Source organism: Conger conger, unplaced genomic scaffold (assembly GCF_963514075.1).
Source record: "Conger conger unplaced genomic scaffold, fConCon1.1 SCAFFOLD_37, whole genome shotgun sequence".
In the NCBI taxonomy this organism is placed as follows: Eukaryota; Metazoa; Chordata; class Actinopteri; order Anguilliformes; family Congridae; genus Conger; species Conger conger.
The window spans coordinates 1,480,020-1,495,018 of record NW_026890511.1 but is presented as its reverse complement, the minus strand read 5'-3'; positions in this window follow the sequence as shown (position 1 = coordinate 1,495,018).

Here is a 14,999-nt window from a genome sequence, read left to right as displayed (position 1 = left end):
GGGGGGATAGTGCTGATAACAGGCTGACTGTGTGTAATACTGGGGGGATAGTGCTGATAACAGGCTGACTGTGCGTAATACTGGGGGGATAGTGCTGATAACAGGCTGACTGTGTGTAATACTGGGGGGATAGTGCTGATAACAGGCTGACTGTGTGTAATACTGGGGGGATAGTGCTGATAACAGGCTGACTGTGCGTAATACTGGGGGGATAGTGCTGATAACAGGCTGACTGTGCGTAATACTGGGGGGATAGTGCTGATAACAGGCTGACTGTGCGTAATACTGGGGGGATAGTGCTGATAACAGGCTGACTGTGCGTAATACTGGGGGGATAGTGCTGATAACAGGCTGACTGTGCGTAATACTGGGGGGATAGTGCTGATAATAGGCTGACTGTGCGTAATAACAAAGGAGCACCACCAGCCCATTCCAAGACAGGTTACTGATTATCATCAAAGAGGGGCTGCGAGCAGCGATTGGTATCAGTGGGTTAACAAAACAACACTGGCACACCATCCCACAGGTGACTGCCTGGACTATAATGATCAATATGGCACACCATCCCACAGGTGACTGCCTGAACTATGATGATCAATATGGCACACCATCCCACAGGTGACTGCCTGGACTATGATGATCAATATGGCACACCATCCCACAGGTGACTGCCTGGACTATGATCAATATGGCACACCATCCCACAGGTGACTGCCTGGACTATGATGATCAATATGGCACACCATCCCACAGGTGACTGCCTGGACTATGATGATCAATATGGCACACCATCCCACAGGTGACTGCCTGGACTATGATGATCAATATGGCACACCATCCCACAGGTGACTGCCTGGACTATGATGATCAATATGATGATGTGAACTTGGCAGGATTGCCTAATATGTTTGCTGAAGAGTAGAGCCCACTATAAAAATGAACCCTCTGTTGAAAACCTGAAAGGGCAGATGGGGGAAAAATTAAATAGTGTACAGTAATCATTAGGAGAGTTGTAATGATAAAAAGGAGGGAAATGTTGAAAAATGTTAAATGACTCATGAAATATTGCTCATATGGCATTAACTGTGTAATTTGTGCAAAGCATTAATATGTGCCCACTCATATTAATGTGCAGAGAGAAGCTGTATACCAGTGGAAATTTCCACTGAACTGTAGCAACGTGAGCAAATATGTGTCGTAAGACATGAACACCAGTAAGATAAGAGAATCAGAAACATTTGTTTCAAATATCAGCTGTGTTGGCAGCTGACTGGAGGGAGATAGGGACTGCCCCACTCTCCCCAGCAACAGAATGTGTATATAAGCTGTAATGAAGTATAAGGCATTGTTCTCCGCTTTGGAAGCGCTGGACCCGATATGCATATTGTATAAAGCTGTTGAAACTCTCACTTCTGCAGAGTTGTTATTGTGCTGCAGATTTGTATCCAACAGTAGGCTACTGACATCTTTAGGCTTCAAGTCTTAACAGGTTATGCTAACATGGAAACAGAGCCAGTGAATGCACAAAAATGAAAATGCTATCAAACACCTTGTCTAAGTCTGGGTAAGTCGGGAAAAGGGTATATTTCGCAAACTATTGGTGTTTTCCTTTAACAACTGTGCCGAGTTGAACTGGTTTAATTACCTTTGATCACCTGTGAACCTGTGAGCTTCCAGTTAAACCAGTCAACTCATCAGTTAAACCACTACGCAACAGGGATAGCCTGTAGCATAGTGATTAAGGTACATGACTGGGACCTGTAAGGTCGGTGGTTTGATCCCCGGTGTAGCCACAATAAGATCTGCACAGCCGTTGGGCCCTTGAGCCAGGCCCTTAACCCTGCATTGCTCCAGGGGAGGATTGTCTCCTGCTTAGTCTAATCAACTGTACGTCGCTCTGGATAAGAGCGTCTGCCAAATGCCATTCATGTAATGCAATGTAATACAATGTAATCCTCTAACTGCAGCTATAACTCATACCACATCTGAATATAAAATCCACCTACACCTGAAAGCTGACAGTGACATTGAAGTGTAATTAAACAGTTGTGTCAATTTAAACCCATTTCATTACCTTTGATCACCTGTGAACTCTCCTCTGAAGTTGGGTGGAGTACCCATTGAACGATCACTCTTCATAGACAGACAGCTGGGTACAGGTGACCCTGCTCTTTCTACCTGGACCCTGTGAGCAAAACATGGAGACAGAGCTTCCAGTTAAACTCCATCTATCCATCCATCCATTATCTTAACCCGCTTATCTTGAACTGGGTCGCAGGGGGGCTGGAACCTATCCCACCATACATTGGGCGAAAGGCTGGAATACACCCTGGACAGGTCGCCAGTCCATCGCAGGGCACACACACCATTCACTCACACACTCATACCTATGGGCAATTTAGACTCTCCAATCAGCCTATCCTGCATGTCTTTGGACTGTGGGAGGAAACCGGAGTACCCAGAGGAAACCCACGCAGACACGGGGAGAACATGCAAACTCCACACAGAGAGGCCCCGGCCGACGGAGATTCGAACCCAGGACCTCCTTGCTGTGAGGCGGCAGTGCTACCCACTGCACCATCCGTGCCGCCCCAGTTAAACTCAATCAATCCATTTTTATTTGTATCATGCTTTTAACAAAGGGGCTTTGTCGCAAAGCAGCTTTACAGAGAACTGGCCCCCAAGAGTACAACTAGGGCAACAGTGGATAGGAAAAACTCCCTGGCTAATAGGAAGAAACCTTGAGCAGAACCTGACTCAGTGGGGGAACCCATCTGCCTCTGGTTCACACAGGTTTATTATAAAAATGGATGTGAATATAAGCAGATATATTGTAGTACCAGACATGAAGATAGAGCTTCCAGTTAAACCAGTCAACTCATCAGTTAAACCACTACGCAACAGGGATAGCCTGTAGCATAGTGGTTAAGGTACATGACTGGGACCTGCAAGGACAGTGGTTTGATCCCCGGTGTAGCCACAATAAGATTTGCACAGCCGTTGGGCCCTTGAGCAAGGCCCTTAACCCTGCATTGCTCCAGGGGAGGATTGTCTCCTGCTTAGTCTAATCAAATGTACGTCGCTCTGGATAAGAGCGTCTGCCAAATGCCATTCATGTAATGCAATGTCATATAATGTAATCCTCTAACTGCAGCTATAACTCATACCACATCTGAATATAAAACATCCACCTACACCTGAAAGCTGACAGTGACATTGAAGTGTAATTAAACAGTTGTGTCAATTTAAACCCATTTCATTACCTTTGATCACCTGTGAACTCTCCTCTGAAGGTGAGTGGAGTACCCATTGAAGTATCACTCTTCATAGAGAGACAGCTGGGTACAGGTGACCCTGCTCTTTCTACCTGGACCCTGTGAACAAAACATGGAGACAGAGCTTCCAGTTAAACTCAATCCTCTTATTGCAGCTCTAACACACAGCACATTAAATATCTGAGTCCTGCATTTATACCTCTTTCTGTCAGTGCTGAGGGTTCCGCCTTTGCTCTCTGGCTCCTCTGAGAGACTCATTTTAGAAACAGCGCCCCCTATCTCAGAAGACTGGAACACTTCAGACCAGACTAGACCACATGTGGGTTCAGACCCAAATCAGCCAACCTGTAAACACACAAAATGAGAACACACTGAACACACATATAGACACACTAATACAAACAGACAAGCACATACACAATATAGCACAGTGTTGACAGGAAGCAGTCTGGAATTTAAATGGTCCATAAACCTATACTCCACATCCATCCATCCATGATCTAATACACTCACTTCTGGTCAGGGTCATGGGGGGGCTGGAGCCTATCCCAGCATGCACTGGGTGAGAGGCATACTATACAGTCACCTCAGTAATGTGGGACCATTGATAATGTTGAAGAAGTGTTTCTTTATAATATACACACCCACACAAAAAATAATAAAAATAATGCCAGTGCTCAGCTATACTGTCTGACATGCAGAATGCATTTTACTAATGACTCAACCAAAATTACACATTTCTCAGGTCATACATTTCTGCCCAGCCAAAGAGCTCTAATGTCATCTCATCTGACCACAGTCGACAAGGCCATGAAGGAAATAGCTGCTTTTTTATTGCTCCCAATAAAGCCATTCATCCTGAATCAATTCCACGTTGTCTTTTGGCATGGAGGCAGTGTCTAATAGTAGAAATTATGAAATTCAGATTGTAGCAATTACTTGCAGATTTGGAAACCTGAAGATGGAACCAAGTTGTCTAATTCTCTAACTCTGGCCACTGAATTTTTCTTGCTCGCTGTGCCATCTACCTACCTGTGGATGTGGATGAGATACACTAGCCCCCTCTACTGGTGCATAGCATACACTAGCCCCCTCTACTGGTGCATAGCATACACTATCCCCTCTACTGGTGCATAGCATACACTAGCCCCCTCTACTGGTGCATAGCATACACTAGCCCCCTCTATTGGTGCATAACATACACTAGCCCCCTCTACTGGTGCATAGCATACACTAGCGCCCTCTACTGGTGAATAACACACACTATTCCTATAACTTCCTAATCCCCTCACAGTAGTAAATGAAATATATCATATATGTGAATACTTGTTTATTGTTTGACCGATTGTCTGATTTTTGAAGGACACCAACCATTTGTTTCTTTTAATTTGAGAGTTAGTTTCCTTGGGCTTGGGTAAAATGGATTTAAAAAACATTTTACCTCAGTTTTATACCCCAGTGAAACAGGAAGCCATGGAAGGCCACAACACAGTTCTGTAGGACTGAGATTAACTTCTTCTCATGTCAACATGGTGGTGTTGATTTCACTTCGTTAGATTTTCTTTCTCAGAATCTTTAAGGGTCAACTACACGTTTCGAGTTTTTCAACTGCACATTAGTCCATAATTACATCACATTTGAGAAATATGAACAGGCTCGCAAGAAAAAGTTCATGGAAAACATCCAAAGACGGCGAAAACCAATTATTAACCAAAGCACATCATTATTTCTTAAGTAGCCTCATTGTAAAATGTAAAGGTATTTTTTATCACGTATTCTTTGTTTACAACTCAAGCATAACGCAGACTGGCATTGACGTGGCTCTGAAAACACGCTTTCCTGCTTTGAAGCAGTGCATACACAGCTATGTACTGCCACCTTGTGGTACAAACAAGAAACGGCGTCTAATACAACTAACCACAATTCCTGCTCCTAAAGTGGCTGCTGAATTGAATATGATTGAAACAAGCAAGAATTACACGGAATATGATTCAATAGGAAAGATATGGCCACTGAATCGTTGTGAATTGGGACTGGTTTGAGTTGGACATCAAATATGAACCCTGAAACTTTTTTAACATGCTCCTGTAGACGGAAGCTGTTGGCTCATTTCAAATAATAGAAACTATGAAACTATGAAAGCTCCACACATGAATTAGCAAACCACCACCAAATTTAACATAGCAGAAATCAATTTAAGGTCATTTGTCTTAGTTCTTACTCTCACCTAACAACACAAAAACCAACAATAGCATGCCACGTTCTGTACATTCTGCCCAAATTCTACATTTGATCACGAATCCAAACAGTTTGACAGCTAGAGCAAAAATAAAAACAATGACATTCCATACAAGGTTCATACAAATGTTTGATAATGTATATCCAAATCCAAAATTGTTATTCTATCCATAAGTCTCAATTTAAGATATCGGTGGGTTGGAAAATCTATTTCCTCAAAATATGTTTGAATTCTTTCTAGAATAAGTTAATACGTTAAATGGCTTAGAGAATACGGCACAACGCTTTGTTTGATCATCGCACAAAATTACGATGTTAATACTTTCCAGAACAGGTGTGTTATGAGGTGGGTCCTTCCAACACGCAGGCACAAACTTTCATTTATCCATTCGGCCCATGATTTAGTTTAGTTTTTAATGATATTTATATGTTCACAATAATTTTTCATTTTTGTGGCTCAGGCTGTTCATATTTATGAACCGTCATATTTATGAAGTGCGGTGTTGTCTGAAAAGTAGTTACCATGGAGATAAGGGCACAACTCCTGGATCCCCGGGGAGTTCATGTTACACTTTTACACAAAAATATTTCAATTATTACATGAATATTTTAATAGCATCCAGGTCACATGACCCATTGATTCCGAACCAAAGTCAATGAATTCAACTATTCCTACCATATTAGGGCACACATTGTTGTATTGCCAATATATCCTTATTGTGTAGTAGATTAGAAAATAGTAGATTTCTTTTTTTTCTTCTCTCCCCCCCCCCCCATAGCTTCCAGGTCACATGGCCCATGAACACAAAACAGCATAGTTGCTGCATAAAGCATGATTGCTACATAGAACATTATCCCAAAAGGCTTTATTCGCAACTGTGAGACAAGCACTGATGTTCTCTTGATATCTTGATGTACTCTTGATAAGCAGTGGTTTCCACCTTGCTACTCTTTTATGAATCCCTTCTTGCCCAGTCTCTATTGTGCAGTCGTGGATTCAGACATTAGCTGAGGCGAGAGAGGCCTGCAGGTCTTTGGACGTTCTTCTGGGATCATGTGACTTCCTGGATGAGTTTTCACTGTGCCCTTGGAGGAATTTTAGCAGGCCAGCCACTCCCAGGAAGATTCCCCACTGCTTCAAGTGTTCTCCATTTGGAGATAATGGCACTCTCTGTAGTTAGGAGTCCCAGAGCCTTAGAAATGGCCGTGTAAACCTTTAAAGCAGTTCTGCAAAGAAAAGGGGGATAATATTCCTCCACAGCGATGTGAAAGATTGATATCAAATTACAGGAAGTGCACAATTACTTTTGCACAGGGATGACCTGGGTGTTCAATAACTTTTTTCATTAAATAAATTAAGTAGTCATTTAGAATTTGTCAAATTAAATATTGATTTAAGAATTAAACTGCAATAAAAACAGTTGTGCCCTGTGTGGGATCAATATCAAATTATTTCATATTGGTTTTTAGTCACTAGGTTTCATGGTTAGGAAGCTACTGAAAAAATATGAGTATTTCATGAGCAAATAAAGTGGAGGCACGGATGGTGCAGTGGGTAGCACTGCCGCCTCACAGCAAGGAGGTCCTGGGTTCAAATCTCCGTCGGCTGGGGCCTCTCTGTGTGGAGTTTGCATGTTCTCCCCGTGTCTGTGTGGGTTTCCTCCGGGTACTCTGGTTTCCTCCCACAGTCTAAAGACATGATTGGAGAGTCTAAATTGCCCATAGGTGTGAGTGAATGGTGTGTGTGCCCTGCGATGGACTGGCGACCTGTCCAGGGTGAATTCCTGCCTTTCGCCTAATGTATGCTGGGATAGGCTCCCACCCCCTGCGACCCTGTTCAGGATAAGCAGGTTCAGATAATGGATGGATGGATGGATATATATATATATTTTTTAATTATACATATATTTTAAGACACTAAATTGTGCATATATAAAGAGGTGTCCCAGTGTAGGATTAAAACTGGAATTATTTGGTATTGGCTTTGAACCCCTGGGACATGGATGCTTTTGAAAAATAATCTATATATTTGCCAAAAATTAAACATTACGCCCTGGTGGAATCAAAGAGTTGTGCCCTGATCACAATGTCCCCTGTATTATTTGCCATTACTTCAGTGGGTTATGTGACGTGGAAGCGATTGATATTTTAGTTAAATTCACTTCAGTTAAATCAAATGAAATTAAATCATCAAACCAATTCGTAGACAAAGCTACTGAATTCACGCCACAGTTATTAAAAAAAAAATCCCGTTTCTGTCAAAACGTAGCATAGCCTGGCCGTAGCAGGCCGCGACTTACGTCATATATCTAACGATCCAAAATAGAAATAAAACATCGAATATATTGGAAAAAAAGGTAAGAAATCTTTTTTTAATTACTTTTAGTTTTTATCCACATGGGATTTTTTAAAAATAACCTGGCATACACCTTGACGAAATCGCACCATTTTATTGACAGTTTAGGTTTAGTGAATTAAGCGTGTTATTGCGATTCAACTCAAATTCAAATTCAAATTCCAAATCCTCCCCAAACCCCTTAACTTTTAGCTTCTGTTCTCTCCCTCCCACTGCACACAGGCTACTTACTCCGTACTTTTATTCATTTTTATTTCTTCTTTTACCGCCTCTTCTTTAGCCTCCGCGTTAAAAACGAAAATGAACTTGAAATACTTTAAGTTTCTCTTCTGCATTCCCCCCCCACCCACTGGCTCAAGCAGGCTTTGCTACTTTTTATTTATTGTGTTTATTATTCAGAAAAGAACATTTTAACATACAGGTTACATGTATTTGGTATTCTTAACAACTCGAGAATTAAAACCTTTTAATGTTGGGACTTAAAGTAGGGCAGATCGCAGGTGGTTGTCACACGGGTTGGTCACACTGCTTATATCTCGCTCCCTAGAAGGCGCTGTACAAAGATTTTGGTATCAAAATGTTCAGTTTCGGCGTTTACCCAAATGGTCTTTAATGAATAAGCACACATCATTGGGTTTAATGGAATTTAATTAAACAATTATCAACATTGAAAACTGTGAAGGGAGGGCTATCATTTATATTGGGGTTTATTTGGTTATGCTACAACATGTGGTCACTAGTCTACAATTCTAGCAAAAGTGCACTGTTTGGTTGTCACATTTACTTTGTAATTTTTCATGTCAATTCTATAGCCTAAAAGAAATGTCTATCCCTACACATTTTAAATGTTATCTAGTTATGTGCATTGAAGACATGTGCTTATTTACCTAAGCGGTACCTTACCTCATTGAGACTTTTGCTATGAAAGGTTGGTGATAAAACTGTTTAATTTAAGCAGTCAATGTGTTCTGAATAAACATTTTTGCAATAGATATGCCACATTTCTACAAATGGTGAGTACAATATTATTTTTTTACTGAAAACTGTTTTAGGCGGCACAGCTGGTGCAGTGGGTAGCACTATAAATAAACAAATATTGAAGCACACTCAGTTCTAATGTCTTTCTGCTTTAGGTACACTGCTAGCAGAGTCCCCAGACAATGCATAGCCTCTGCCTTCTGAATGAAAAAATAAAGAAACATTATTTCCCGCCTCACAGCAAGGAGGTCCTGGGTTTGAATCCCCGTCAGCCAGGGCCTCTCTGTGCGGAGTTTGCATGTTCTCCCCGTGTCTGCGTGGGTTTCCTCCGGGTACTCCGGTTTCCTCCCACAGTCCAAAGACATGCAGGTTAGGCTGATTGGAGAGTCTAAATTGCCCGTAGATATGAGTGTGTGAGTGAATGGTGTGTGTGCCCTGCGATGGACTGGCGACCTGTCCAGGGTGTATTCCTGCCTTTCACCCAATGTATGCTGGGATAGGCTCCAGCCCCCCTGCGACCCTGTAAGCGGGTTAGGATACTGGATGGATGGATGGTCCACATGGGTGTGGGGTGTGGATCAGGTCTGTGGGGGGCTGGTGTTGGGTCTGTCTCCCTCAGAGTGGGTGTGGGGGTGTGGATCAGGTCTGTGGGGGGCTGGTGTTGGGTCTGTCTCCCTCAGAGTGGGTGTGGGGTGTGGATCAGGTCTGTGGGGGTGGTGTTGGGTCTGTCTCCCTCAGAGTGGGTATGGGGGTGTGGATCAGGTCTGTGGGGGGCTGGTGTTGGGTCTGTCTCCCTCAGAGTGGGTGTGGGGGTGTGGATCAGGTCTGTGGGGGGCTGGTGTTGGGTCTGTCTCCCTCAGAGTGGGTGTGGGGTGTGGATCAAGTCTTTGGGGGGCTGGTGTTGGGTCTGTCTCCCTCAGAGTGGGTGTGGGGGTGTGGATCAGGTCTGTGGGGGGCTGGTGTTGGGTCTGTCTCCCTCAGAGTGGGTGTGGGGTGTGGATCAGGTCTGTGGGGGGCTGGTGTTGGGTCTGTCTCCCTCAGAGTGGGTGTGGGGTGTGGATCAGGTCTGTGGGGGGCTGGTGTTGGCTTGGAGGCTCTGGATCTGCTCCCTCAGGCTCTGCACAGTCCTGTCCCTGAGGTGCAGCTCCTCTCTCACTGCAGTGAGCTCACTCCTTTTTCAGCTCCTGCACCTCTCCCCTCAGCTCCTGTATTGAGGCACTCAGCTCAACTTCTATTTGGCTCTCTCTCTCTCCCTCTCTCCCTTCCTCTCTCCCTCTCTCTCCTTCTCTCCCTCCCCCTCTCCCTCTCTCTCCCTCTCTCTCTCTCACCCTCTCTCTCCCTCTCAAATTCAAATTCAAATTGCTTTATTGGCATGTCTAACTGTTTTTATAACAGGTAAATTCTATGTCAATATGTGTCTGTGTGTCTGAGTGTGTGTGAGTGTTTGTGAAATGTAGAATTGTATGTTAGTTTTGTCACTCACTGTCTCTGAGTATGTGACATTCAGACACATATTTTACTGCAATATGTGCAGTTGGTCCCTCCCCCAAGACTATTGGCAGTTGATTGCTCTCTTTTGTTGGGGATATGTTTTTTAAATTCATGAAAATATTTTTCTCTAATATTATTATATTTTTCACATTTTTCACAAGTGCACCTCCATTTCAACCTCACCTGTCATACAGTGACCACATATCCTCTGTTCTTTTGGCAGCCAGGAGTTTTTATGTCTACCTTTTTCAATGACTAGGTTGTGGTCACTGAGTCTGTACTTGGTAAGGAGTCATCTCTGCTTCATATCACGGACAGTCACAAGATATTCAGCCCATTTTTATTCACGTTTTAGGGCCAGGTAGCAAGTAAGCTTGTTTTGTGCTTTGGTTTGATTGTTCCAATGTTCCAGATAAATGGTTTTATTTTGTTTAGCAATTTGGTTTATTCTGATTTGTGTTTGAGAAGCAGTGCTGGCCTGAGAGATGTTCTTGTTAGGTGTGAGCTGATTGGTTAGTCTCAGTACCAGCTGACTTAGTGGACTCTTTTCAGGGTTCAGCTCTTGGGTTTGAAATGCATGGAACTGCAGTGTTGTTTTGGGACTTGATTTCAGATGCATCCAGAATTTGAGTGACCTTTTTTGTATGTTTGTAATCAATGGGAATCGTCCTAATTCAGCCCTACATGCTTTGTTTGGTGTTTGCAGAATTCTGCATGCAGGGCTTCAGTTGGATGCTTTTCCCCTCTAATGTACAGTGGTGTGAAAAGGTGTTTGTTTATTAAGGGAGAAAAAAATTCCAAACCTACATGGCCCCGTATGAAAAAGTGATTGCCCCCCCTGTTAAAACATAACTTAACTGTGGTTTATCAAACCTGAGTTCAATTTCTCTAGCCACACCCAGGCCTGATTACTGCCACACCTGTTCTCAATCAAGAAATCACTTAAATAGGACCTGCCTGACAAAGTGAAGTAGGCCAAATGATCCTCAAAAGCTAGACATCATGCCGAGATCTAAAGAAATTCAGGAACAAATGAGAAAGAAATTAATTGAGATCTATCAGTCTGGAAAAGGTTATAAAGCCATTTCTAAAGCTTTGGGACTCCAGCGAACCACAGTGAGAGCCATCCACAAATGGCGAAAACATGGAACAGTGGTGAACCTTCCCAGCTTCTCAGGGAAGCAGCCAGCTTGGAGAACGAGATTGAACTATTTGAGCAGGGCCAGCTGCAGCTCAGCAGTGCTGTGTTTAAGCATCTCTGTCCTGATGCTGTCATGGCCACAAGCTTTTCTTGGTTTAAGTTTCTTAATTTGGTCTTATAATTCTTTAATTAATATTTGGTAGTCAAGTGGGTTCTGATTGTTTTTGATAGTTGATTCTAGGATTTTTAGTTTTTCTTTGATTTTGCTCTGTTCCAAATTGAGATTGTTTGGTGATATTTGTTTATATAAGTTTTCGAAATGTGTTTTCCAGGTATTCCAGTCTTGTATAGCCAGATTTTGTGTGCTCCTGTTGCTCATTTTGTTCCGTTGTTCCCAGAACTGATTTTTCTCAATAGAATCAATTTCTCTCAGGGTTTGATTATAATGATTATAATGTTTGTGTCTGAAAATCTTTTTATATTCTCTCAGTATTTCAGTGTAGTTTTGACAATTTCCCAAATTGTGTGGTTCATGGTGTTTTTGGTAGGACAAGTGTCTTCATTTTCTTTCTGACACTTCTGCAGTCCTCGTCAAACCATGTTTCTTTTTGGGTCTCAGGCCAGATTTCTGACTTTTGTTTTTGACACCTGCTTTGTTGGCTGATTTATAATATATTTTGTTAATTTGGGTTACAGCCATATTTATGCCAGATGGGTTTGGTTGGAATGTTTTTGGGAGAAAGTTGTTAATAAGGTTAGTAGTCTCCAGTGAACTGATTCCTGTTTTAAATTTTACATCACTGTCATGAGCCCATTTGAACGTTTTGTTCAGCTGAAATGTTTTGCAGGGCTCGGGTTCTTTGACTATCTTTTGTCCATTTCTTTTTAAGTATACATTTATCTGACAGTGATCAGAAAGTGGTGACTGTGGTCTGACAGTGAATGCACTAATGAAGGAGGGGTCCATGTCAGTGATTGCATAATCGACTACACTAGCCCCAAGAGCTGAACAACAAGTGAACCTCCCTAAAGAGTCCCCTCTGATCCTTCCATTAAGCATGTACAGATCTAAGGATTGACAGAGGTGCACTAACTCTTTGCCATTTTTGTTTGCAGTATAATCGAGACTGTTTCTTTGGGTAGTGGTGGGGTTATGGTAGACAGAGGATGTTCTGAAAATGTGGCTGTTGCCAGCAGAATCCACAATATCATTCTCTGACCCTGTTCTGGCATTTAAATCTCCGATCAGTAGGACATTACCATGGGCCTGGCAATGCCTTATCTCCGAATGGAGAATTTCAAAATAAATTGTCATCGAAGTTGGGCGACTCTAAAGGGGGAATGTAGGCCATATAAATGTTGTTGGGGAAATTCCCTTTCCTTAGGAGAGACTTCTTGCAAGCAACCTTTCCCATTTAAAAGAACCCAGTTCTGTCACAGCAAGGAGAGTTACAATAATACAAGCTTTATTGATGCTACAGCAAAACAAAGCACGGAGAATGCATCACACCAATGTGAGACTCTAGATTTTAACAGACAGGGTGTCTACTCTTATACCATTACACATCCTGCTTTATCACATGAATACATTATGGCAAAAGCCAATCATCTCCATACAGTGTCCAGTACTTTTCCATCACACGTTGTACTCCTGAGTCCTCATCTGCCCGTTAAGTCGTGTAACATTTGTTTTGCAATTAACACACTGCTACAGCAACTACAAAGCTAACATTAATCATCCGTCTTTCCTCCTTAGGCTGGTTTCGGAGGAACTGACCTTGGGTGCGATTCCTCATTATTTTATCATAACAAGCGCGCTAAACCTTGGGAGAGTGTTCTTTCTGCCCGTCTTGGCAGCCTGTATACTTTGTTCTGCTTTTCCGCTGCACATGCGCCCATATGACGTAATGCTGTGGCAGAACACTCACCCCTCCCCTACATTTCTGCTGGTTATCTGTCACAAGCACATCTTATTCTTTCAAGCAGTTTTCTAACTATATGCATTGTACATATCTGGATACATATGTCCTAGGTTACATTATATTTTTCTCCCACAATGTACATGTCATTATTACACTCAATGGTGTTTTTGTTTAATTCTTTTACCCACATATATGTTGGTTTTCTTTCAGTTTCAAATAGATTGGATGATAGTTCCTCTTTGTACCATATCACCACCCCTCCTGAGTCTCTCCCAAAATGGTATTATGTTTTAGGGATGGAAGTACAATTTCTCGGTAGTTTGGGGGACAGTGAGTGTTTATGTTGTCACGGCACCATGTCTCTAAAAGAACTATGATGTCATTGTAGGGGTCCTCGCACGGGACTCCAAATTATGTAGGGTCCTCGCACGGGCCGCCAAATAACGCAGGGATTTTACTCTCTACGAAACCGGGGCGCCAGTTAAACGTTGTGTAGCAGTATAACTGCAAAAAGTAATCAGTCTCATAAAATTACTATTATCAGGAATATCTAACCACAAATTTAGTATTTTAATTAATATTTAAAATAACCAATTTTAATGATTAAACATACCGATAACCTGAAGGTTGGAAGTTCTTCGAAAGACTGCTTTAACTCGGCTCTCATGTCTATGCGATTCCAAAACGGACACCGGGGTTTAATAAAATATATTTATTAAACAAACATACAAACACATAACAGATAAACTAACGGGAAGTTAGTAAGGAAATTTAGTTTGGTATGTGTGTGTGCGTGTGTGTGCGTGTGTGTGGCGCGCGCAAGCGCGCGTGTCGCTAGAGTTCTGGGTGTGGTAATGAGTTAGAGTTAGCTGTGAGAAGGGACTACTTGCGTAGTTTTACTCTATATATGCGCAAAAGACGGCGAATCAATTCACGTACATATATATGTAGCTAACCAAACACATTACAATGGTTGGATGGTAAATATTGAAACACAGATTCACAAAAACAGTTAAGACTAAACTAAACACTGGCTATGCCTGAATGTTTGTTTTCTTACTGAGTCCATACGCATTGCTGGATCCAAAAGACATGCTGTCCTTGTAGAAGCGGCGATGGTGCTGTGAATGGTGTCCGGGAGAGATGCGCAGGCTGGGGTGTTCCCGTCTTAGCAGCGCGTTGTCGTCTGATCCGCTGGTCCTTTTCCAGGTGTAAAAGTTCGTTGCTGTTTCGTTGTTGAGCTTTATTGGGGTAAACTGATGTAGCGTTCCGCGTACAACAATTTCCACTCACTATAGGCCACGTAGTTACCGCGAGGTAACTGGGTGTGTCCGTAGGCCTGGTAGTGCGCTGTGCAGCATTCAGCCTCTGTCCGAGTCTCGGAGCAGATGAGCTGAAGCGACTGGCCAAAAAGGGTGCGTCGAAGAGAAGAAGCAGAAGAAGAAGCAGAAGAGCCAGAAGAGAGATCCCAAGAACGTGTCTTGCTCTTATACGGGACCGTTTATTGCTCCCGCCATTACGGGATTGGCTGAACCAAGTTAGACGTCATTCGTGGTGGACGTCGCAGAATTCTCCTGTGGGCATGTGGAAGTTGTAGT